We start from the raw sequence: 25,228 nt of genomic DNA, 5'->3' as shown, positions 1-25,228 counted from the left end.
TTGGAGCTGCTACAAAAATTTCAATGAGAATACAGTGATGACCAATGGACGTGGGCATGGGAAATGAACAATGTGTTTTCAGGTAACTCGCTGTATGAAAAAATTGGAGAGCATGGGATTGCAATAGGAGCAACAGGACCAATCAACTTTTTTTACAAGGTTGTGTGGAAGAAAGCAATCCCCTAAAAAATTCGTTCTTTCATGTTGTGCGCTTTTTTAATCGAATCTTGACAGTCGACATTGTACAAAGGCAAGGGATGAGTATTCCAAATAGATGTGTGGTGTGTGGAATTTAAAGAAGACAGTTATGCATCCTTTCATGCATTGCAATGTGGACATGTTTAAAATGACTTAACAACAGGGATGGCTCCGTTTAACTCTACATAAACCACTTTAATGATAGGTCAGTGTTTCCCTCTTAACCTAAATAAAGAAGGAAAAGTTGGTATCTAACTTTCACTGTGAATTGGAACTTTTGTTGTGTTTGTCTCATATTATTTGTCTTTGTTAATGTTTGCATTTGCTTGCACTGCTGTAGAAATCATCTCCTCTGAGGGATCTCCGTTCAAGGAATCAAATGAAAAAGTAGTAGTATAATGCCCAACACGTGGTAACCCACTACATTTTTTTTTCCTGATCAGAGTCTTCCTAATTGTTTGAGAAATCCAATCCAATAGTCGTGTTTGAACTTATAGGATTATATATTTCGCGTTACGAGTGTGATTGATTATTAAATGGTGTAACATATGCTATTTTTGTTTTTGTCCAATGTTTCTCTACTGTTGATAATTTCACACTGAAAAATATGTTGGCAATATGAGAAGCGGAGTTATTTTGGTTCTTTGTAGCAAATGGATTGCTTCAATTATTTTTCCAAGCTAAGATTGAGAACATGTGGATTCTTTTCTAAAATATTAATTTTTATTTTTATATTAGTAGCATGTAAAAGACACCCATTGTTTTCAAATATGCATTGATACATATCTTTATTTTGCTTATATAGTTGGTTCTGCTTCAACAAAAATTTCAACTACGTAGGTAAGATGAGTGAACTTCAGTAGAAATTAAGGTACACTCTAACCTCAAAGCTAAATTAAACAGGTGGATATTGAATGCCTTTGAGCAGTAGTTAGAGTCAAAGTTAAGAAGTTAAGTTTTATTTCTTTGGTCATTCAACGTCAACGTGAACCATGTTACTATGAAAGTTCAGTTAGAGTTGGTAGCTAGATACAGAGTAAATTTCTTGCATATGGTTCACCATGTATCATCGGTCTTGATTTTTTTTTTTTTTTTTTGTCCCAGATTGTCTTATGTATGACCCATAGATATTATTTTCAGTCAACACACCGAAACTTTCATATGAATATTATCGTGATCTACCATGTTCAAGTTTTAGGACTTTAGCCTTTAGGTTTTAGGATGCAGAATCATTCATATATAAAAAGGCTACCAATGTGTAAATTTTCTTTTGCTATGTTTGTAGTTCCACAGTCAATGATCTTAGGGCAAGTACAATAAAATAATTATCAAAAACAATTATCTAAATATCGGTTTTGGGTTTATTTGATAAGCTAATGACATGCTTGAAGCAGTTTGATTGGCATATTGAAATCAGCAAGTAGCCACATTGATATCATTCTACTTTCATATATGTTCCTATAATTGTTTATGTTTGATAATGCAGCTTAGCTTTATTACTTTTTTTGATGTTAGAGATCAGGATTGCTTTCTTTAGCAATGTGGAAGCAGCAAAGCACCAATTGGAGAAGGAGCATGTATGTTTAGCATAAATCAAAGAAAGATATGTGAAGTGAGGTATTTATCTTCATTTCTCTAAACTTATTTCTAATTGTGTTTTCTGCTATTATTTGTTTGGTTTGTCATGGATGGGTGGTTTTAAATTTTGAATGTGGTTCGAGTATGAGACATGACTATTTGATTTGGAGTAGGGTATTTTGCGGCAGTTAATTTGGAAAGTTTGATAATAAGTGACTTATATAGTTGAAATTTGGTTACATCTCAAGCAATGTTTGTTTAGCAAATGGTTGCCTTTTCTCAAAAAATATATATTATTTCACGGGTGTTGTAATCTATGGGATATAAATCTCGACATGAGTGTTATGGTTTAATTGATAAAGTTGGTTTGTTCATTGCTGGTTGTGTGGATTGGATTTCTTACAATCTTTGTTTGATAAACACCCCATGATAATAGTTTGTTTGGGTGAGAATTTGAGAGTTAAACCACTATGTTGTCTTGGGTTGTTGAAGTACTAACAACAAAGTTTTAACATGGTTTTGAAGGCATGAAAGTGGTTACATATTTTTAGACTTTAATGCCAATTAAGCTGATTTGTTCAACTTTACTTAATACACCCCTAATCTCTGGCATGGGTATTTTCTATTTATTGCCAGTGAGTGACGTACGAGTGTTGGATTTTTCCAATGTTTTGCTTTGACTTTTACATTGAGTAGAAAACTTTTGTCTTTATATATATATAATAGAAGTCCCTTTTCCTGGTCTCTGAGGGTGTCCACGTCAGCAAATTTTAAGTACCTAGGGGTTTTTACTCACAGGAAATAAGGATGACAAAAGAGGAATATTACGAAAGTACTTCTGTGAAAATCAGGAGAGAAAAAAGGAAGATTACGAGGAAAAAAACTGCCGATAAAAAAGAAAAACAAGCTGTGAGAAAAAAAACCAGATTTTGGGTTTAATCTCCCTGGTTGATACATAATCAGCATAAAACCCCTCATTACGTACAAACCCATAAAAACCCCCTATTTTTTTAAAATACCCAAACATACCAAAATACCCTTGTAAAAACCAGGCTAACGTCATCAATATTTACTTATAATTTCGGCTTAAGGACAAATCGGGCTGACGTCATCCTATGTAAATTTGTATTTACATATGACAATATAAAATTACATAGTCTTCTTAACCTATTTAAATTTAAATTTTCATATAAAATTTTTTTTCATAAGAAAATTTAAATTTATATTTACATATGAAAATTCATATTTACATAACCTGTGTCACCCGGGTTAATCGAAAAAAATGTCTATGAAATTTCATATTTGCATATGTAAATTTGTATGCACATATGTAACTTCATATTTGCATATGTAAATTCATATTTTCATATTTCCAAACCATCTTGATCATCCATTTCAATTGCCTCCTCATGTACATCTTCAATCTCCTCTTTTATAGGAATAGAGCTCACATTTATTGACCCGTCGACCACAGATATGGACATACCATTGCTGACATTATCTTTATGTTCTTCCTTCAAACTTTTGGGTTTTGATGAAGTTTGAGGAGATGATGAGCTCTTTGAAGTAGCATTGTTCTTTGGTGGTCGTGTTAGGTGTTGAGCCAGCAAGTGCATTTCTTTGTGTTGGCCATGGGTGATTATGTTCGGAGGTATAGGTGATTACCAACATGTTTGGATCGGTTCGACTTTGTTCTACTTGTTTCTGGCCGAGCAACCTTTCGAGCTGCTTTGCATCTATAATATCCCCGGATCATAGTTAAATGATATTACGACTTAAATTAATGAATGCCTGAATACTTTGTAATAGATTATCGAAAAGAAGTAGTTACATCTTAATTCATGAACTTAAGAGAATAGTAATAGCTGGCTGAATGAGATGAGAATGCATGTTTGGTGTTTTGGTCACAAGAAAAAAAAAACTGTTATATTTGTTCATTGGATACTTTACAAATTAATTAATGTGACATTCATAGGGTATACATACCTAGGATAAGGAGAACCTTTGATTGGTTTCTGACCATACTTTATCCATGCCCAGAGGTCAGATGGAACAACTTCTCCACTTGGCACCTTAGCTTTGTTAGCGGTTTTGCCGGTGTTGGAATACATACCACCTTCTTTGCCTGGCTTTTTCTGCAAAATAATTACAAAATAAGTTAGTTCTGCATGCAAGGAAGTTATATTCTATGAATAAATAGTGACAGTGGAGCATGGCATTTTATATTTCTTCGGACTCCATCCTATAGTCTATTCTCTTTTTATTTCTGTGAATTGTAATATACATATCCTGTAAGAAGTGAGGAATTTGAGATAAGGCTATTTTTCTGGTTTATAGCAAACATGAGACAGAATCCAATGACCAATACTAGCAGTAGCAGATGCCTCAAACACTTGCATCAAAAGTTGAATGTATCTTGTGACTTTAGCGGCTTTTCAGAAGCCATATCAATTGTTCACGAAGAATTATAGCACAAGATTGGCATTAACATTCTATGGAGACACGGACTGAAAGAATGAGACTTCCTACATTGTTGGACTCCTATTAATAATTTAACTAGCAATCCTCTAACCCCTACGACCACTATATGACCTTGACAGTGAAACTGATTTCAGGTTGAGCCATAAGAAGTTTCATAGAAAAACAGAAATGAGGGATAATGGTAGGGAACTTATAAGCATAAACAAACCACATCAGAACTATCAAATAGGCTTTGATTTTCAATAAATCGATTGACAATACTATGGAATCTCCAAATCTCAACAGTACTTGCATTAGTCATGGAATTGAGACACTCATTGATAGAGAGTTCCCAATGAAAATTAATCTAGCCAAGGCCATCAGCAACCGTAGTGTCAATTGTTGTCAGATGTCACCCCTTTACCTAGATTTAAACAAAAAGCACATATAAAAGATGATGGTGAAATTATCCTAACGATAGATTTACAGGTTTGTTTACCCACGCATTCCCTGTGCAAATCAGAGGTTTGGAGCGGTTGCAATCCAACTTTTGGCTGACAAGATATCTATACTTTACAGTGTCAACCATTGCAATCATAGCAGGTGTTTCTCAAGGTTGATGCGCGATGTTTAGAGCATCGGTAAATAAGCAGATACAATAGCTCACAAGTTCACGAGTTTTATTCATTTTATTTTTTCACTAAATTCATACATTTTCATGATTATTTCGGAACAATTAAAAGCAGAAAAACATTTCCTTCAACTTTAATGTCCATTCTAAGAAATAATAGAAACTACTACTTCATTCATCAACTAAGCTTCATAGAATTCTTGTCTAAGAAGAATGACAAAACTATCAGGGCATAAAAACTTTACAGAGAAGGGATGAAATTCCTTTAAAGTGAAAAAGTACATAATAACAAAATTTAACAAAGACAGTACTCACCTCCAATTATTATCAATACCGAAACAATGCTCTAAGATCAATTATCCAAGCCTGACCCAAAGAGCTTCGCTCTTGATAATGGGGTGCACAAATCCTTCCACCTTAAAATCCTTTGGACAAACTTCACGACACTTTGCAAACTGCGCCTTCGCCTCTTCATTCCGATCAAGCAAGCTATAAATCACAAACTGATAAAAATAAGGCTGGTAGTCGTTGGGATCCTCTTTTGCAAGCTCTTCATAACTACTCAACGCCTCTGAATGTGATTCAAGAAACTCAGAAAGTGGGGATTTCTCGTTTTTCACTTCTTCTTCAAAAAAAGGCTGATCCCCATTTCTTGGTTCTTCTTGGTCGAAATGAATATGGAAAAAGGGTAAAATGGGTAATAACATAAAATAGGAAATAGAAATCGGACTGGAATTTTGCTGTTATTGGAAAGCAGGGAGTTTTTGTGATATGGGCCGATAAATAGGGAGGTTATGTGGTATGGGCCGATAGGAAGGAGTTTACACTCATCCGGATTTAAACCAATGGGCTGAGCCCCATTTCTTGGAGAAAAAACTAAATAGGAAGTAAGAATCCCACTAAACCTTCGTTTTAAAACACTCCGTCTCCATTCTCAATTAGATTGTATCTCTTCGAATACCAAATCTTTTATTAGAAGACAAAAGCGCATGAAACTATAGTTGAGTCCTATTCAAGGGTTTATGCACCAGTGTGGTTTGTACCAATTAGAGTTGGGTTTAAGGGAAATATAATAGTGATGAATAATACAAGTCAGTTTTTCTCACATAAGAACCTCTATGATTCTTATCCATTGCTTGGATTCTCTTCCCATAACTTTCTCTCTCTTCTTTGGACCTAACATAGGCGTTTAGCCCGAATATTTTATTGTTATTTTTTATTTTTATTTTTCATTTTTTTCCCAATGAAATCCATCTTCAGATAATGGGTTGGTTTATTTCCCTGTTCATCTTTGATTTTTTGAAGTGGAAAGCTTCGCCACATTGAACGTTTACAGTATTGCTAGAAAGTTCAACACGAAATTGCAATAGTATTATGGAAAGCTGTCATTTTGTTTAAAGTCGTGGTTCTTCAGTGGTCATGTGCTTTCTTTGTCACAATACTTGATCTTGATGTACTTAATCTTTTGAGTTTTGAAATAGGTATCTCCATGTGGTTATTTATATGGCAAAGAGGGCTTGAAGTCATGCCATGGAGAAAAAACAGTTGCCAAATGGGCCAAATGCACGCCAAGGCACCTTATTGGTAGACTGAGGAAGGCAGTCAAGTGGGCTACTCTTTTTTCCTGATTTATGTGGCACCATGGGGGATTCTGGAACATCACTAGAAGCTGAGGTCTGTTGGTTTTTCATTTGGTTTTTAGGTTTCACTTTTTGTTTTAATCCATTTTAGTTCATTTGATCTTTATTTGGTTTTCTATGATTCTATTTAATAACAATTGTAAAAAAAAATTCGAGGGGTGTTCTCGAGTTTTGTTAGATTCTTTTACGGTGGGATTGTTAAGCCACTACAATCTATTGGACAATTTCTTGGATCGTTGAAAAGATTGAGTGGTGGGTCTATAAATTTGACTACTACTTCCATGTCGGATGATGAGATTGGATCATCATCAAGTGGTGTGACTCATCATTCACCCACACAGGTGTTGAAGAATTTTAACGAGATTCGTAGCCTTTGAATTGAGCTGCCCAGTAGGGAATTGGGGATAGGGGATGCTGTTTTATTGAAATGGCGAGCGGATTTTGGTTCATCGGTTGATAACTGTTTCATTTTATGCGCGTCATCAGTTATTCCTAAGGAGAATAATGTTATTGGGGCTGTTGGTAATAGTTCAGATGATAATGTATTCCTAAATTGTTTTATACAAATGGCGGTTTGAAATTGCGAGTGGTTTGGACTATTAGCTCTTTGATTGCTGCTTCGGCTAGGCATTATTTGCTACAGCCTATAATTTCTGAGCATCAGACGCTTAACAGTTTGGTTTTAACTAATGCGGATGGGCAAGGGAAGCTTTTTATGAATAAAGATCAGCTTTTGAAGAGGAGTTCAGCAAGTGGGTACAGGCAATGAAGCATGCTGGGGTACGAATGCCAACCCACAAACGATTCTTGGGATTTTGTTTATTCATCCGCTCTAGAGCCTATAATAGATCCGGGGCCCGTGGCATCCCTCCCCTGAAAGCCTATCCCTGTCCCAATTTTATATCCTGCCAAATGCATAGCTACCAACAGCAGACTAGAAAGGCAAGAGTCAAAGTGGCGACATCTTGCCTAGTTCCGGATCCCAAAGATCGAAAAGTCGATCTGAGATCCTCCAATGTTTTTGTAGAACGCAGATTGTTTGTATATGTTAAATAGTAAGGGCAGGTTGTAATATGTACTTCACCAATACAGTAAAAGGCAATGTAGTATCAGTGCATCACATGTTCTTTAGCCCAGAGAATTGGCTAGGATTTTCCAAGCAAGTCAAAATGCTTTCTTGGTAACGTATTGATTTGGTGTTTTCTATTAGTGTAATGCTTCATTAACAAAATAGGGGAAGTATTTTTGTCATTTTTTGACAAATTTGCACTGAGTTCGAGAGAGAGTATCTTTGGAATGAAATTGGAAACAAAGTATCAATAGGTTGGCAGCACAAAGGACGCCTAGACAATGCAAATAACTTAACTTGAGCTTAAGTAATGAATAATTGTGGGATATATATGTAGTCCTTTTCAGTACATTTAGCATATAATGATCTAGGTTACCCATTTATTTTGTTCCAAAAGGGGAGTAGAGTTGCAGCCTTAGCTTGACTAAATCCTTTGAAAGAGCAGCTGTTGATAAGGCGTGTTCTGTTAATATATTGCCTGCAAAGGGAGATCGGTCATATTTGAACCTAGAACAATTTCTTTTTGTGTGCACTTGAAGGGCTTTGGGCCTCGGCCTGAAGACTCTTAAACCATTTTGAAAGTCATATATTAGTATTGTCTCTGCGAACCACAACTCCAATTAATAGAGGTGATTTTTTTTAATCAAAGTGTGGACTTCTCAAGGCTAGAGTGACAATTTTAGCCCTGTGAACTTGATGTAAGTGTCTTAAAACAAATAATCTATCTTTTAGTTTTAGGCGATTTTAGAAGTGTGGAAAGGTACAGTAGCTTCATCCACAAAATAAAGCATATTCCAATTGAATAGTTAACTTCTATATGGAACGAGTATGCGAACAAGTGGTTATGTACAATTTCAAACCAAGCAAGTGATATGCTTCCTTGCGAAAAGTTAAATTAACATGCATATAACTAATATAAGTAATGAAGATGTTACTAATCTTAGTAGGAGTAGGTTACATTTAAATTCTCTCTCAAGTTTTCGAACTATATTTGGTGGTCATGTTGTATCTTCAACATCTATGAAATTGATGTTGGCATAGATGCATTATTTCATTTTCTAATAGATCTTCAAGCTCTTCCAGAATAGGCAAAGTTTCTTTATTACCCTTGGTTAGGACGATTTTCACACTTTTATGAATTATCTAAATATCTCATAAAATTTTCTTCATTTATGATTCTCTATGATTCAGGTATGAAGTTGATACATATGCATTTCTCTCTGTATTGGCCCTTCAGCCTTTCCCAGAAATCGCAGCTATTCCCACCATTGTTGAGGGATGCTACTGAGGGTATGGCACTTATGTCCCTTCTTTCACCAATCTACGAAAAAAAGTTATCTATACTTTTCATGGATGGAACCAATTTCAGTAATTGTAGGTTTGAAACTCCAGTACATGTGAGCTTTTGAAATCAATTTCAGGGTTAAAGGTTTCAAACTCCAGTACATGTGAGCTTTTAGAGCTATGTCCTTTTAACATAAGTGATGTTCACCTTTTTTATGTTAGAGAATTGAATCTCTTTTTATGCAAAAGTGCAAATTCAAAGATTTTCCTTACTCACGATCTTCGTGTTCATATAGTTTGGAGTAAGGATTTGAACCAACCTAAATCTTAGGACAAACTACAACTTGGTTGTTTTACTCTTTAGGGAACTAGTGAGTAAGTTTAAATATGATTATATTAATGCTAAATACTTGGTTTCTTTACTACACAAAAATAAAAAACATTAAGTTACAAAAATCATGCAACTAATACACAATACAATTTTACTAAAAGCAAAGGTGGAGAGTTAATCCTCTTCATGTGAAGATAACTTTTGTTGTTTGATTTTAATAAGTTCATTTTATTCTTCCTAGAACTCATAGACAAGTCCTAATAAAAGAAAACTTGATCCCTAACATGTATGACTCATCTCTAAGCTCATACATTCTAGCATGTGGAACCAAGGCAATGACTTATCTTTAAGCTCATCACTTTGATCCCTAACTAGACACTACACCAACTATCATTTTGGGATAGGATGTAGGTCTAGTTGTTCTTCCTAAACAACTTACCAAACCAAACAACAAAGATTATATTTTCCCTTACATAAGTTTTATTAACTCCCCAAAAAGGAAGTTAGCTCATGATCCTTGGGATAAAGGATTACAAGTGTAGAATGTAACAAAAAGAGAGAGAAAGAGAAAGAAGAAGAAAACTAACTATCTAAACTCACTTGCTTTTGATTTATTTTCCACTAGAAGAAAACCAAAGTTTCCTCCATTAAAACTATTACAACCTTTTTCTTACCAAAATAAAAAACTTAATAAAAATCTAAGACTAAGGAACTAAAATAATACAAGGTAAGGAAAAGAAGTCAAGGGAGTAAATGGAGTGTCCCCCCCTTGTTTTGTTTTCTTCTCCATTTGAGAGAAATCTCATTTCCTCCCACGTGAAATATCAAACCACATTTACTTAATTTTTATCCACCACATTAAAACAAAGTGACACCTTGCCTTTTTTTTCACTATTAACACCTAATCTAATTAATTACATACAATGTGTCAACTTTGCACCAATAATTTGTCATTTTTGTCTTGACATGCTCCATGATTGATGACTCATCCAATCTTGTGGGCCCGCATAGTGGATCCATGTGCAGTCTAGTGGCAGTCTGATCTTTGGGCAATTTTACAACTTCCCGCCTATGCGTAGAGTTCATTGCCCTAATTGTCTGGGCAGCTCACTTGTTGCATTCGGAGTCCTGGTTCAAGAGGTAGGAGCTTCGGAAGTTTGATGCTTCTGTGCGGATTTGGAAGAATTCATATATACGTCATTCCCCGTGCTTTATCGCAGGTTTAATCAATATTTTCATGTTTACTGCGAATACCTGCAAAAGTATGAAAACATATTTATTTCATGATTATTAAACACATAATTAACCAAATTTATATGTCTTAATAGGGAATACACTTTTGGGTGCTTATCAATAAGCATCTTAGTGAACTCGCTGTTGGTGAGATTTTGAGTTTGATTTTTAATTTTGTTATAATGAGGATGATTGTATTGGAATTGGTATTGGTAGAACTATCAATAATTAGTTTTAATAGTGTGGTGGTTTTGGGGATGCCACGGCATCTTTGGTGGGTTGTTTTCAATACAAGTTTGTCTGGGTAAATGAGATTAGGGGTTGTTTTCGGTACAAGTTCTCCGAGTTCGAGTAATTCGACATAGAGATGCCATTGTAATTGGTCTTATTATTTAAGCATGTTCATACTCATTTGCACATAGTTGCGAGCTGTAACATAGAGTCCTTCCCTTCTGCTTAGCTCCAAAGGGGATCCAGCTCTCCATAAAGGTTCATTCTTCAAACATTCACAATGTCTGAATTTCACTATTCAAACATAGCATAGTTGGTATTGTAGTTTATTTATCAATTAATACTTGAGAAATTAATTGGGTTTGAAAAGTTCTTGAATAATCTTTTGGTAGTTTGATTTATTTAATGTAATATAGGTTACTCTTTAAATCTATCATGAATTCCTATATAGGATGGTGATCATGGTTCATTGTAATTCTGGGTGTGCATTTCACCCTCTCTCTTACCATGTGTCATTTCATATCTAGGTTCATTGAAGTAAGGTTTCTCAGGTATAATAAAAACAATTAGTACTGAAAAATACTCACCTAAGTGCAACAGCCAATGACGAAAGTTAAGGCTGTAACTGAGTTCTGTATGGTTGAAGCAAAAGTTGGTGAAGAAGTTTCTAGAAAATTTAGATTTTATTGCCAGTTAGGCTTACTTATTTGGAGTTGCTTAAGGGCCACTGGCATGTGTAGTTTGTTTTGGCTTCTTCAAGTCTGTTGCATCACTTTTGTTTCTTTCTGATGTTATGTAAGTAGGAAGCAGTATAAAGACTCAGGTGTAGCACAAACAATCTTAAAAGAGTTTGGGACAGCGTAAATAATGGCTTAGGTTTTACAAGATAGTCTTGATTTGGCTGTAATTGAAATTAAAGGTTTGTTTGTGAAGTAGAGATGTAGACATTGAAGGTACTAGCAATGTCATGCGGCGAGTGGATGCCTAGAACTATTGTTACGTTGAGAACTTTAGGCATGTCAAGTGGAGTTCTAGAACTATTGTTACGCCACGGTTTATGATCTGCTTCTATTTTCTACATGCTACAGTTCTACACAGATAGTGGTGAGACTTCAAATACCTTCAATAGAAAACCTAATGACGTCCCACGGTTATTAACTTATTAAGGTACTTGGTACGTGCATATATTCAGACAATAGTAAGTGATCAATTGAATTTGGTATAACCTGAGTTTTGAATTTGAGCTCGAGTTTGAAATTATATTGCTTATCAACTAGATAATCATAGTTCAAGTGTCTCGAGTCACTACATTTATGTGATTATGTTGGTTTGTTTCTCTTATTTTCATTAGAAATATAATCTTTGATCATAAGCAAGGGTTGAATCTTTATCTAACATTGCAAGTGGATGACTATAGCTGAAATGGGTCAGTAATATGGACAAGATTAAACATAATGGAGTTACTCTGACAATGACTCTTCAAGCAGTTAGTTAATTGGTTATGGATAGCAAGAACATCATCAGTTAGCAAAGAATGCACACCATTCCAGTAAGTGAGTTTTTTGTTGTACTATATTGTATGTTATTCAAGGATTTTGTAGGATGAATCTGTTTGTTATTAAATATATATAGAATAAGGAGGAATTATCTTAAACAGATCCAGACTTGAAATAGCAATGTCTTACCTTATTGAATTTAAGTTTCTTATCTTATGTTTTTTCTTACAAGTTTATTTATTTCACTATATTAATGATATATCATAATAATATTGGCATAGTAGTTATTGAAGTGATTATTCTGATATAGGCGACATTGAGTGTGTTTGTGCACCATTTTTTTTTCCTATGGATATTTATTAAAATTTCATATATCGGCACCCGTTCGTAGGACGGGTTCAAAAACTAGTTAAACCTTGATAGCTATTTGGATGAGTAAAACACACATATTTTGTCACACCCCGAATTTCGACAGAATTCGGAAAAACATTATTTGTCCCCGACTCTTCGATTTCCGAGGTGTGACGCACTCTCCACTCCCAAAAACCCATAAACAGTTTTAAAATATGCGGATAATTAAAACCAATAAAAATTTTAACTTAAACAACAGTCATCTTCATTACCAAAAACAATTTACAAATGAAAATGCAAATAACCTTATCTCAACTGAAAATCTATATCACCTCGAGGAAAACAAAACTTATCCCGAGATGCAATGCTAACGCATAAACCACAAGCAAAGAACCAATCTTCTTCATCACTAAACTCGTCAAGACTTATCAACTATGTTCATTTAATGAACACACCCGATAAGCAAACATCCAATCGGTTGACATTATAAACAATGCTTTGTGAGTAGCCCTAAAACAACATATACTTATACAAATATAAACACAATCCACAAGGCGCTTAGTTCCTCCACCGAGGCTCCTTAACTTTCAAACGACAAATACAACATCCTTAAGAATAATAATTAAGGCAGGTAGTTCCTCCAATCGAATTCCCACTAACCACACAACAAACTATACACATAATAAATAAGGCATGTAGTTCCTCCATCGAGGCCTTAGGGTTCAACTAAACAAATAACCAAACAAACATATTAGATCGTGCACCTCATTTCATGCTCAATCACGAGTGGGTCGTCTCGCCCAAGTAATTAGTTTGACCCACCCTCTGCAAAACCATATATAATTATCTATCTACATATACATCATTAACAAACATATTACCATAATTATATTAATTAAGGTTTTCTTTGCGTGTCCCTAAAATCACGTCATATCTATGTCTTACCTAGTTTCCCTGGCTACCACAATCGCTACCCAACGCCGAACATGTACATCCACATGCCTCCCCTTACATAATGAACCACTCCGTGAGTAACCACCCTGAGCGGGATGCCGCACACCAGGTAAATCCTCACACGGAAGCAATTATGTAAGTAATGCCACTATTCGGCATAAAATATCGCGCGTCATCGTTCTATTTTGCGAACGGAATAATCAAGCCACTATTCGGCTACACCCGGAGGGCCATTCAGCTTAACTGAAACGCCAGAAGGGCCACCCGAAGGCCATTCAGATTAACTGAAACACCAGAAGGGCCAATCACATGAGTTGTGGTAGTCAGGTTCTAGGATTTTCGTTACGTAATTTATTCAAGTGTCATACATTAATGACTCATAATAAATCCACTATATCACGTGCAGGTCAATTACCTTATTGCACTAAGCCATAATATTTAGAAATATCTCAATTATATCTCATAACCACTTTCATACTTTCACGTGCCAATATATTATTGCACTACACCACACTCCCGTGGGCAAATATTCACCAATACTGTGCTACCTCATAGTAGCATCTCACATATATAATAATGGAGTATTAATACCTTTATGTCTCTAAAACTATTCCATTTAATATATATATCCCAACATATATATGCTTTACACACTACTCACGTCAAATCTTAATTAGATAATGACAACTTGATTTATATCAGCTTCCACAGCATTTCCACATTTAATTTGTCCATACCATTTACAACATAAAATGTAGCACAATTATACAGTCTACAATCCACAATCAAAGCCCAATATATATATGCTTTACACACTACTCACGTCAAATCATAATTAGATAATGAATATAAACAAACGTGTGAAAACTAGAAAAGTCAACATTTCCTAGTCAACGGTCAAAGTCAAAGTCAACCGTCAATGGTCAAAGGTCAACAGGTCCTTGTCAAAGTCAACAGGTCTTGGTCAAAGTCAAACCGCCCGGGTCAAAGTCAACATGTCCTAGTCAAAGTCAACGGTCCTAGTCAAAGGTCAACACATCATGGTCAAGGTCAAACTCAACATGTCATGGTCAAAGTCAAACCGTCGTTTCCATGTTCGACAAATCGTGGGTCATAGCCATGGTTCATGGCTAAGGTCAAAGGTGTATGGTTCATGGGCTCATGGCTAAGGTCATGGTTCGTACTAACCGCCAAGCCCAAACCTTAGAACCCGAAAGTCTAAAACGTTTAAAGACCCAAGTAGATCTATTTTAAGTCCTATGGACTGGCCCCAAACAATATTAGAAACGGGCCCAAAAACTTTAGAATGAATTGGCCCAAAACACAACTGAGTTCGGTCCGAAAAATAGAACTGAAACCGGCCCAACAAAACAAATAAGAGGTTGGCCCAAACAACTAAAACAAACCGGGCCCAAACAAAATATTAGAATGAACTGGCCCAACATAAAATATGGGGTTTGGCCCAAAAACTTTAGACTAAACTGGGCCCAAGCCTCAAGAGAAACCGACCCAGGCCCAAGCCCAGCCGGTCATCTTCTCCAACAGGCTCCTCCACCACCAGCAGCCCAAATCCGGCCACCACAAATTCCAAATCATCACCCAAAAATAACCCCGCGGTTTTACTCCCCCACTACACCATAACAGGCTATTTGCAACGGCAAAAAAGCGTTGCTAATAATTTTTGCAATGCTTTTTAAGCGTTGCAAATATGGCGTCGGTAAAGTGTTGGAAATATTTGCAACGCTTAAAAAGCGTTGCAAACAGAAATTTCCATAATTTAAAATTCATTTGTAACGGTTATAAACCGTTGCTGATGGGTTGCTAATAAAAAAAAATTAATTTCTCATATTTTGTAGCGAGACCAGCTAAATCTACAATAACCAATGAATACAAGAATCCAATGAATACAAGAATGGTTTAGACAAATATATATATAGCTACAAACTCACTCCAAACTGAAGCAAACAAAATTAAGGACAGAAAGCAAACTTCCCACGAAACAAACTACCCTTGCTTTCAAAATCTTCCTTTCACTCTAGGAAGTCCTTGGCATCTTCAAACCCAAAAAGTTCAACGCTTTTGCATTCCCCTTCCACGGCCACAGAAACCTGCCCCGCCACACCCTCAACCCATCGCTCTAGCAGTAGCATCTCCTTGTGCACTCTCCGACTGGATTATCAATACAATGAATAGCCATTAGAAAATAACAATGCAAAGAAAAATTAAAACACCGCGGACTACCAAGGATGGCACGTTGGAATGAAAAAAAAATAAAATTTGAACAACAAACCGAACTCTTGGGATATGAAGACACGAACTTTTGGCCGAAAGTGTAACATGTTTGATAGATAACACTACAAACGCCATACAACTAGCCGGAGAAAACCTTACCTTTGGGTTCTTCACGGTCTCGCCCACACTTAGAATTAGGCAAGTCATCCTCTGTTGTCGCATTTATAGCATTTATCCGAGACATTTGCAATCACGACCAATGTAGGTAAAAGAAAACTAACAAAACAACATGGGAAAGAACATTGAATACATTAACAACAAGTAGGTTCCCATACAAAGTTGGCAAATGTATCTATGATTCCACCAAATGTTTATATCGACCCGTAGCTGTTGCAACTTTTAATTTCTATTAAAATCACAAATACCTTAGCTGTTTGAGACATTTGACCTGGTTCTTTCTTTACTTTCTCCCCGTGAAACAAGCATTCTATGTTAATGGGACTACACAATATTGGCAAGTGATCCCAAAAGCATAAAAAACAGGAGGGGTATAATAAGCAAGACCGACCGAAGTTCCACATCCTTTATTATAAGCAAAGCTCCTTTACAGTAAGCAAGCTCATGCCGAGAACTTTTATCTGTAAATGAAAAATACAAAATTAATAAACCCATCTCTTAAAAGCATGTAATCCAAAGAAAGAGAAATTAGAACATTAAATGCTTACCCCTTTTATCACGAGTGCGTTCCGCAAAAATCAAATAAAAAGTAGAGTTACATCCATCGCCAAATGTAGTAATCCAAAGACATATAGTAAAAAGAAGGGGTAAAGCATAACCGACTATTGTTATCCGTGCATTTGTTTGAGCAAGTAGCCGATTCTCATTCTTTGAAATTTGAGAACATTAGTTCTAAGTTTTGATATCTCAGTTCCCGCCAATTCAAGTAGTTTACTGCCCACCAATCAAGACAATCCCAATTAATAGCTTCAATTTAGATTATTAATTAAAAGTTGCAAAGTTGGCAACGGAGAACTTCCATTTGCCGAGTTCTCAATCTTCGTGGAAGTGGAGTTTGTAGACAGCTCTGCTTTAACAGCTCCTTGAGTCACCTTCAGAAGTTTAACCATTATGCGGCTCAAAAGTCCCCCCGACTACTTCCTTATCCGATATTGAAGCAAACCGACCGATTGTGGACCAAACGGTACAAATAGAATTACTAAACTTCTCAAAGCCAAAATAATGGTTCTTAAGGATAACACGACCATGGGGATCATCTGGAAATCCTTTTTTTAGTAACTACAAAAAAATATGATGAATGGATAAAAGTTTACAATGTCCAAAATTTCAATCCTCACTGTTAACTATGTGATTTTGTCTATATCAGGTGTGACTGTCCCCACACAAAGATCAGCTCTTATCAACATTTCCAGGTGGGTCAATTGAGGCCTACTTAGTTTTATAAATTATGCCGTAAAAGATAATAGAAGAAAAAGTTTCAAAAATATACCAATATGACAAGAAGTGAGTAAAGGTGCAACAAGGTCGGTATTCACATACCAACAATAATTGGTAATAACCAATCTCCTTCACAAGCAACTTTAAGAAAAATTGTTGGACTTTGAAAGCGTAATTTAAGAAACTCATGTCCAACGTAACTAAAATTAGTTTTGGAATCCTTTGCTTGAACCGAGTAAGGAAGTAAGTAATAGACCATTGTTCCATCCCCGTCTCCTCTACAAACCCGCGAACTCCAGAATGATAGTGCCTAATAGTTTCTGCAACAATTAGGGTAATCAGGGCTAACTAGCAACCATCTAAGCAATTAAACAGGCCTGGAGATAGTGTAAACACAGAATCCCTTAACTAGTTAAAATCCAATTCAACTTTCAGAAAAAAAAAAAAAAAAGGAATGAAGGATCCAAACAAGGGAAAACTGTAACTTGTAAAAGTATTTCTATTCAAGTGCAACACAAAATTACAATAATAAATAATTCAAAAAGCATAATTTTTGCATCTAACTGTGATGTAGCTGCATACATCATCACACACACACACACACACACACACACACACACACACACACACACACACACACACACACACACACACACACACACACAAATTTTCTGTGTGGTCCATACCATTTACTTATGTTTTCCAACTTCCTATTCTTTTCTCTCAATGCACCATATGAGGTGCCAGAGATATCGTAAATTATAGAAAGAGAACATAGTTTCCACGAAAATATGCTATAGAATCCGCTCCTAATAGATTTTGCATGGGTGCAATACTTTATATGGTTAATTAACTCTATCCCCACCACAAAATCTTTTCAAGACAATACCACCTTAACTAGTCCCAAAACTTTATCCACTAGAATTCACCACTACATACAAAGTACTAAACCACGCTCTCTGATGAAGCTACAAACTACAAAAACTCATATCGAGACAAGTTCAAAATGGTATCTAACAATTTGGAGGTAAAGAGTAGACAAAATAAATAATATAGTTTTAGTCCAAAACACCGATTTATCTCGAACCTGAATTTGTTCTAGCTGCTTTGAACTATGAGCATATTGGCTTCCATGTACTTTTTTCTCCCACATATGAACCAATAAATCAGCGTTTTGGTAAACGATACTAAAGGTGAAAACGCTTGAAATATGTATGAATTTCTAAAGGAAAAGGAAACAGCTTAGAAGATGAAAACATACTTGAACCCAATCATCGCTTAGTCCAAACTCCCCGGCCTTTGAAAGCGATTAATCGGATAGAGTTCAACTACCAATATTCTAACAAGAAGCATTGGCCTTTTGATTCCATTTATCAGTCCAGTCCCTTTACCACCGTAGAAATTATCCGGTCGAAAGTACTTCGCTAATTGCAAATACTGGAATCCCTCTTACAAATTGATGATCCTCAGATGTACTACCACCGTATTTTAGCTACAATCGGGTATGTTAGCTCTTCCAACCAATAAGTATCATAGAGAAAGAAGTAGCACTAAACAAACCTGAGTCGAAAAGCTTCCCCAAATTGCTTGAACCCTTCCACGGTCATCAGTTAGCACACCAGAGAATGTACTACCGAAATCTGGAACAAAAAGAAAATAAGAACAATATGAAACTAATCATAGAAAAGAAAAACATAAAGTGTAACTATCGTAGTAAATCAGCCACCTAGATAAATCCAAGACATGGAAAAATAAGTACTTGTATCAAGTTCAATAACTTCCATGTTTGTTGCTCTATAGCGTGGGTAGTCAACGGAACCAACATTCAAAGCAGCACAGGGATTTTCTAGATATAGCCTGCAAACTTCTACTTAAACCCACAAGATAGACTGAATCTCCTTGTCTCAAAGCAGGTTCTGTCATCCCAAAAGATTTACAGACACATTAAGACAGAGCAGTAGATATGGTCCATAGAATCATTTCATTTTAAATAATCACAAATGAGACATCCCCGGTCTTACTCTTTCTAGGAAACTTAACTAAGATGCACATTTGGAAAAGCTAGTCATCGATTTAAGTGTTCTCACCACTATCTCACTTGCTATCACAGCCAACCTGAAACAACTACAATCGGGTTGGAAAAAAATTGGAATGACAATATTGATCTTTCTCGATCCATCATGTCAAGCCGAACAATTGGAGCAAGCAATTTGGGAACAAGAAGCTTTCAAGAGGAAGTTGTCAAGCACCGAGTTTGGCTCATAAACTAAGTTGCCTAATAAAAAGACACACGCTAGACCCTTACGAGAAAAGTAACAAAGAACATAAATCTGCAACCAAAGAGGCATATGATATCCTCGGACAACAACATCCCTAATCGATCTTCGATCCTCTCAATGAATTAAGGAATAACCGTGTTCATGACACTAGCAACATTTACTTCAATGGATGATATAGAAAGAAAGAAAAAAAAAAAAAAAAAATTGAATTCAGGTCGGGTTCAGAATAGGGCTCAACCGGAAGGAATGCACACACAACGAGCTCCGGGTGCACTTACAAATGGCGAAAGAAAGAAATTGGGTCACCGACCTCATCTGCGAGTCCTCTTTTGTCTTCCGTAGAGTAAATGCCGAGAACTTTTGCAATGCAACACCTGCATCGAACCGTGGCGTATAATTTGAAGGTGCCAAATGGATGGCTCTAAGCAACGTCTTCTTGCAATCTTGACATTGCTTTCGAGCCTCATAATGTGTAATGAGCAAGATAAAGAAGTACTTGAGTGTCGGTGTTATGGTAAAATTTCCGCAAACAATTTTGATACTGTAAAAGGCGAAAAGCAAATAATAAGTGTATGCCAAATAGCAATAAATGATGAATAAAATATACATAATAAATGAAAAGAAGGAATCATAAGGTTGACTTGCCATTTTGACAGCTAAGGTAAATTGTCCCTGAGCAAAATAAACATGTGCTAAATTTATCCAAACATCTGGCATTTGGACAAAAATGCTTCCACTAGCAGCTTCTTGAACCTAAATTAACAAAGATTAAATCAGATTTCAAAAGTTCAATTAGACATGAATGTTCAGAATTCTATCAGGATCTTGGAAACGTCAAACGTCAATTAGACATTCAATTAGACGTGAATGTTCAGAACTGGGAAAAGTCGACTCAGCCAACCTGCATAAAAATATCTTTGGAAACGTCAAACTGTCCTTTTTCTGCGAGAACCATTGCAGTGCCATTGTCAGCATATAAATTTGCAGGATGTTGAACTAGAACCTACATCATAGCATTAAGTGATATTTGAGGATCTTTGTTGATTTTTAAATACCTCAGCAATTTCTTCAGAATGAATTACCAATAATAAAAACCTCACAAGTGGTAAGGCGAAAAATAACATATGATTAGAAGAAGTGACCTACTGTTTTACAAACTTGAGCTCCTAAGAAAACAATATAATCTTGATAAGTTTTTGTTTCTTTTTGGCAAATGGGTTCATAATAATGGTGGTAGTTAACGTGCTCACAATGTAATAGTGTGAAAGAACAGTTCTTGCCCTAACTTCAAGTGGTATCTACATTGTTTTTCCATTTCACGTCTTCACAAGAACGAACAAAACAGACACATGGGGTATAATACAATAAATAAAAACTTAAAAATATATGTTTAGCACCAGATTTGATCATCTATATGGAGCAATCAAATTTATTCTTTGCATAAATTACTTACCTTAAACATTTCTTCAATAATCTCATTATTTTCTCTCGTTTTTCAGTCTTCACCAAATACATTCTTTCTGGAATGACTTAATAATTTTACTAATGATGTACTCATATTTCATTCTAGTTGAAATAGCAAACCTTCATGAGCTAAGCGTGTCAAGCCACTTACACAGATTGTTTTCACATAAATTATAAAGGGTGCATTATTAATAACTACACTAGTACTATTAAGATCCAATTAAAGTAAACAAAATTAATGAATGGATGGAAGTGAAAACATACCAATAAGTGAGGATTAGAAGAATCATCTTCAGATAAAATCATTATCCATATTTCAATACAAATACACTTATGTGTCAACTACAACATCAAACTTACGTGCATTGTAACATTGTGAAGTTGACGGAGATCGATTCTTGAGGCATTTGGATAATTGGGAATACTGCCATCAATTTCCTTGTTAGTCGAAGTAGCAACCTGAGTTCAAAAGCAGTTTTAAACAAAAAATCTACAATAGATTGAAAAAGAACAAGTAGAGAAATGCAATGTCCCATCATACTTGCTCACTATGTCCCTGAGGAAAGTAGACAACGCGGGTACCAACTGTCAGAAGGGAGAGGACCAGCGCAAGCGTGCCATAGCTCTGAATTCAAACATTTCTTCTCCCCTATTAGAAATTTCCACAGTACGTAATCACCATTTAGCAGAATAATTCAATTAAAGGATGTTTCATACACCAAACTAATCGGAAACACGAGCCAAATACAACTGTTTACCTTCTTGAACTTGCTGCCCCAACCCTGACGAAGTTGCAAGTTTCATCCTTTACTACAGTTGATTTAAAACACAACCCATTCTTGATTACAAGTTTACAAAACCCTAGAATTTTTCTCTGCTCTCGTTTTGAAGAAAGCATTGATTAAATTGGTAAAAAAACAAGCTTTTTCAATCGCTAAAATTGATTTTTAAATCGGTACTTAAAAACATGTTCCAAATCGAAATCTCGAGAGTCCTAACTCACTAACTTGGGGTTTTAGACGATAGAAAATCCGCGAAGACGAGAAAAACCCAAAATGTTTTCAGGAGTTAGGGTTCTTACGGTGAGAGTGTGTGTGGGCAGAGAGAGAGAGGGAGGAGACTGGAGAGTGTAGCGGCGAAGAGAGAGAGAGGGGAGAGAATGCAAAGTTATGTTTTATATTTTAAGATTTTAATTTGCAACACTTCTCACACGATTTTTAAGCGTTAGAAATTAATTCCTATAATTCACCTAAATAAAGTAACACTTTATAACATTACCAACGCTTATATAGCGTTGACAATTTACTAACGCTAAATAATCGTTGCAAAGCAAAAAAGGTCTGTGTTGCAAATATCCTATTATGGTGTAGTGCCCATAACAACCCATACAACTTTAATGAAACCGAAAATCACAAATCTTAGTAAATTAAAACTCTTCTCAACCTAGATCTACAATTTCGGCCACCATTAATGGCTTCTCCAAGCTCCACTCGACAGCCCTCATCACTCCACCAATACCCCAACCATCAATCCTAAAACACCAACACAATCCATCCAAACAGTTCAAATTATTACTGAGGAAGGATGTGGGGCGTGCCGCCATTAACAGAGCTTCGACAGCTTTTATTCAACCGCCCTCACCCACTCAAACACCACTAACCAACCTCACCACATCACCACATAACCCCACAACCAATCCAACCAACAAAACAGCCCAACCACCGGTTCGGCCACCGCCATTAACGAGTTTTACAGAGCTTCCAGAAACCCAAGAAACCGGCGATTAATTCCATCCCAACAGTCAATCACCGATTTCAAACAACCCATAACAATCACTTAGCCCCCCCACAGTATCCCAGTAACACGCTTACGGACAGGGGCTGCCATTGATGCTCTGTCGAAGTTTCGACAGTTTACCTAACTCACAGAGTTTGGACAGTTTAATACAAATCCGAATTTAACAAAGTTTACTAATACAAATGACACGAAGTCCCATACAACAGTATAATGAACAATATCAATACACAGAAAACCATAAGTTTGGTGAAATAGCAAAATAGCTACTCACGGCGACGCTATTTCGACGAATCCCTCGTCGTCGAACCGTCAGGCTCAACGCTCTAGAAATCCAAACTTCTATCTCTCGCCTCCTTTTCATTATTTTATTATTCTCTCAACCCTATTTTCTAGAAAAATGTGTTTATATACTTGGGTCCCAAAACCCAAGCCCAACCTGAACTTCGGGCCCAAAACCGTGCCCATTATCCCTAATCCAATCCGGCCAATTTTGAAAATAAATAATTAAATTAATTAATAAATAAATAGAAAAATACGTATTTAAAAATACGAGCGTTACATATTTCCCTAGACACCGAACAAACAAATACCACCGAAATTTCAACTTCAAATTATATCTTCAATCCAAAATTGAATACAAGTAAATTGGGCATAGAGCCCAATTTCCCAAATCTTTTCGCCCCAAGTCCACTTGAATTTTAATTTTCCCCTAAGTCCAAAACCACGGGACGACGTCAGCAATTTAAATTTAAATTTTCATATGTAAAATATGTCATATGAAAATTTAATTTTATATATGTAAATTTTTTAAATTGAAATTTTATATGTAAATATAAATTTGCATATGTAAAAATACTATGTAAATTTAAATTTAGGTAAAAACAAACGGTGTAAATTTGAATTTACATCTGATGACGTTAGCCTGGTTTGTCCTTGAGCCAAAATTATAAGTAAAAAATGATGTCGTATGATGACTTCATCCCGATTTTGAACTTATGGCGAAATTAAAATTGAAGTAGACTTATGGCAAAATTATTATTGGTCTTTTTACTTGTGCCCTAATCTTAAATCTTAATCATTGAATTGATTCTTAACCTAAAAACTAAAATAAGTATGAATTTCATCCACAACTGGGAATGGAAAGTGCTTAATCTTTATTTTCTCCCACTAATCACATGAAATTTACATAACACAATAAAATATTGTTTCCAATCTAGAGTTTAATTTGCTATTTCAATCAAACTAGTTTTCGAACCCGTCCTACGAACGGGTGCCGTTATATTAAATTATTCTAAAAAATATTAGTAATTATACATAGCTATGAGATATATATGATAATTATATTAATCACTCATTCAAATTTCTTACACTACTCTCAATAAAAAGAAAACACCAAACCTTGATAAAAAATATTAACTTCTTTTAGCTGTTAGGTTTAACAATTGAAGTTTGATTGAAGTTTTATGAGAATGCTTAGTGTGGCGAAGATGATATTGAAACTACTTAAATAGCAAGACACTCTCAATCATAATAAAAGAATTATGATAAACACTATTTAAAATGCAAAACTATACTTGTTGAGACATTATATTCCCCTACAATTATGTTTCGAGGTTAGTTCAATGCATTTGCATCAAATTTCCGATTTTCTGTTAATTATTCATTGAGGTTAGTTCAATGTGAGTTTCCGATTTCCATTAATTATTCTTTGAGATTAGTTCAATGCAGTTGCATCAACTTTTCGATTTCCTGTTAATTATTCTTTGAGGTTAATTCAGTGCAGTTGCATCAAGTTTATGATTTCTCGTTAGTTATTCATTAAGGTTAATTTAGTGCAGTTGCATCCAGTTTTCGATGTTTCTTTAATTAGTTTTTGAGATTAGTTCATTGCATTTCCATTCAGGTTCCAATTTTTCATTAATTACTCTTTAAGATTAGTTCAATACATCTGCATCCAGTTTCTGATTTCCAGTTAATTATTTTTAGAGGTTAGTTCGATGTTCAATGCATTTGCATCTAGTTTCAAATTTCTGGTTATTTATGCTTTGAAGTTAGTTCGACCAGTTACATCCGATTTATAATTTCTAGTTAACTATTCTTTGAGGTTATTTCAATGCATTTGTATCAAGTTTCTAATTTCCCGTGAAATATTATTCCTCAAGATATTGCATCCAATTTCTGATTTACCATTAATTAATCTCTGATTTTAGTTTTATGCAATTGCATCCAGTTTCTGATTTTTTGTTAACTATTCTTTGAGATTAGCTCAATGTAGTTGCATCCAATTTTCGATTTCTAGTTAATTGTTCTTTGAGGTTAGTTCAATATCAAGTTTTCAATTTCCCGTTAATTATTTTTTGAGGTTAGTTCAATGTAGTTGCATCAAATTTATGCTTTCCTGTTAATTATTCATTGAGATTAGTTCAGTGCAGTTGCATCCATTTTTCGATATTTTGTTAATTAGTCTTTGAGATTAGTTCATTGCATTTGCATACAGTTTCTGACTTCCGTTAATAACTCTTTGAGGTTAGTTCAATATATATGC

At 35.4% G+C, this 25,228-nt stretch overlaps 3 long non-coding RNA genes across 3 annotated transcripts; all 3 read right to left on the bottom strand.

The window, feature by feature from the left end:
* Positions 1-3,642: 3,642 nt before the first annotated feature.
* Positions 3,643-5,540, bottom strand: LOC147475630 (uncharacterized). The gene is made up of 2 exons (XR_015208628.1): positions 5,183-5,540; positions 3,643-3,911 (listed from the first exon to the last, which is right to left on the bottom strand). It is a non-coding gene; the product is annotated as an uncharacterized LOC147475630 (long non-coding RNA).
* Positions 5,541-15,322: 9,782 nt separating this feature from the next.
* On the bottom strand, positions 15,323-20,457 carry LOC147475629 (uncharacterized). Its single transcript, XR_015208384.1, has 6 exons — positions 20,324-20,457; positions 20,068-20,175; positions 19,733-19,963; positions 18,704-18,783; positions 18,405-18,635; positions 15,323-15,625 (listed from the first exon to the last, which is right to left on the bottom strand). It is a non-coding gene; the product is annotated as an uncharacterized LOC147475629 (long non-coding RNA).
* Positions 20,458-21,291: 834 nt separating this feature from the next.
* LOC147475628 (uncharacterized) lies at positions 21,292-21,960 on the bottom strand. Its single transcript, XR_015207498.1, has 3 exons — positions 21,645-21,960; positions 21,428-21,535; positions 21,292-21,345 (listed from the first exon to the last, which is right to left on the bottom strand). It is a non-coding gene; the product is annotated as an uncharacterized LOC147475628 (long non-coding RNA).
* Positions 21,961-25,228: the final 3,268 nt, after the last annotated feature.

Source organism: Coptis chinensis, chromosome 9 (assembly GCF_015680905.1).
Source record: "Coptis chinensis isolate HL-2020 chromosome 9, ASM1568090v1, whole genome shotgun sequence".
Classification (NCBI taxonomy): Eukaryota; Viridiplantae; Streptophyta; class Magnoliopsida; order Ranunculales; family Ranunculaceae; genus Coptis; species Coptis chinensis.
This window is presented reverse-complemented; position numbering and strand designations above follow the sequence as displayed.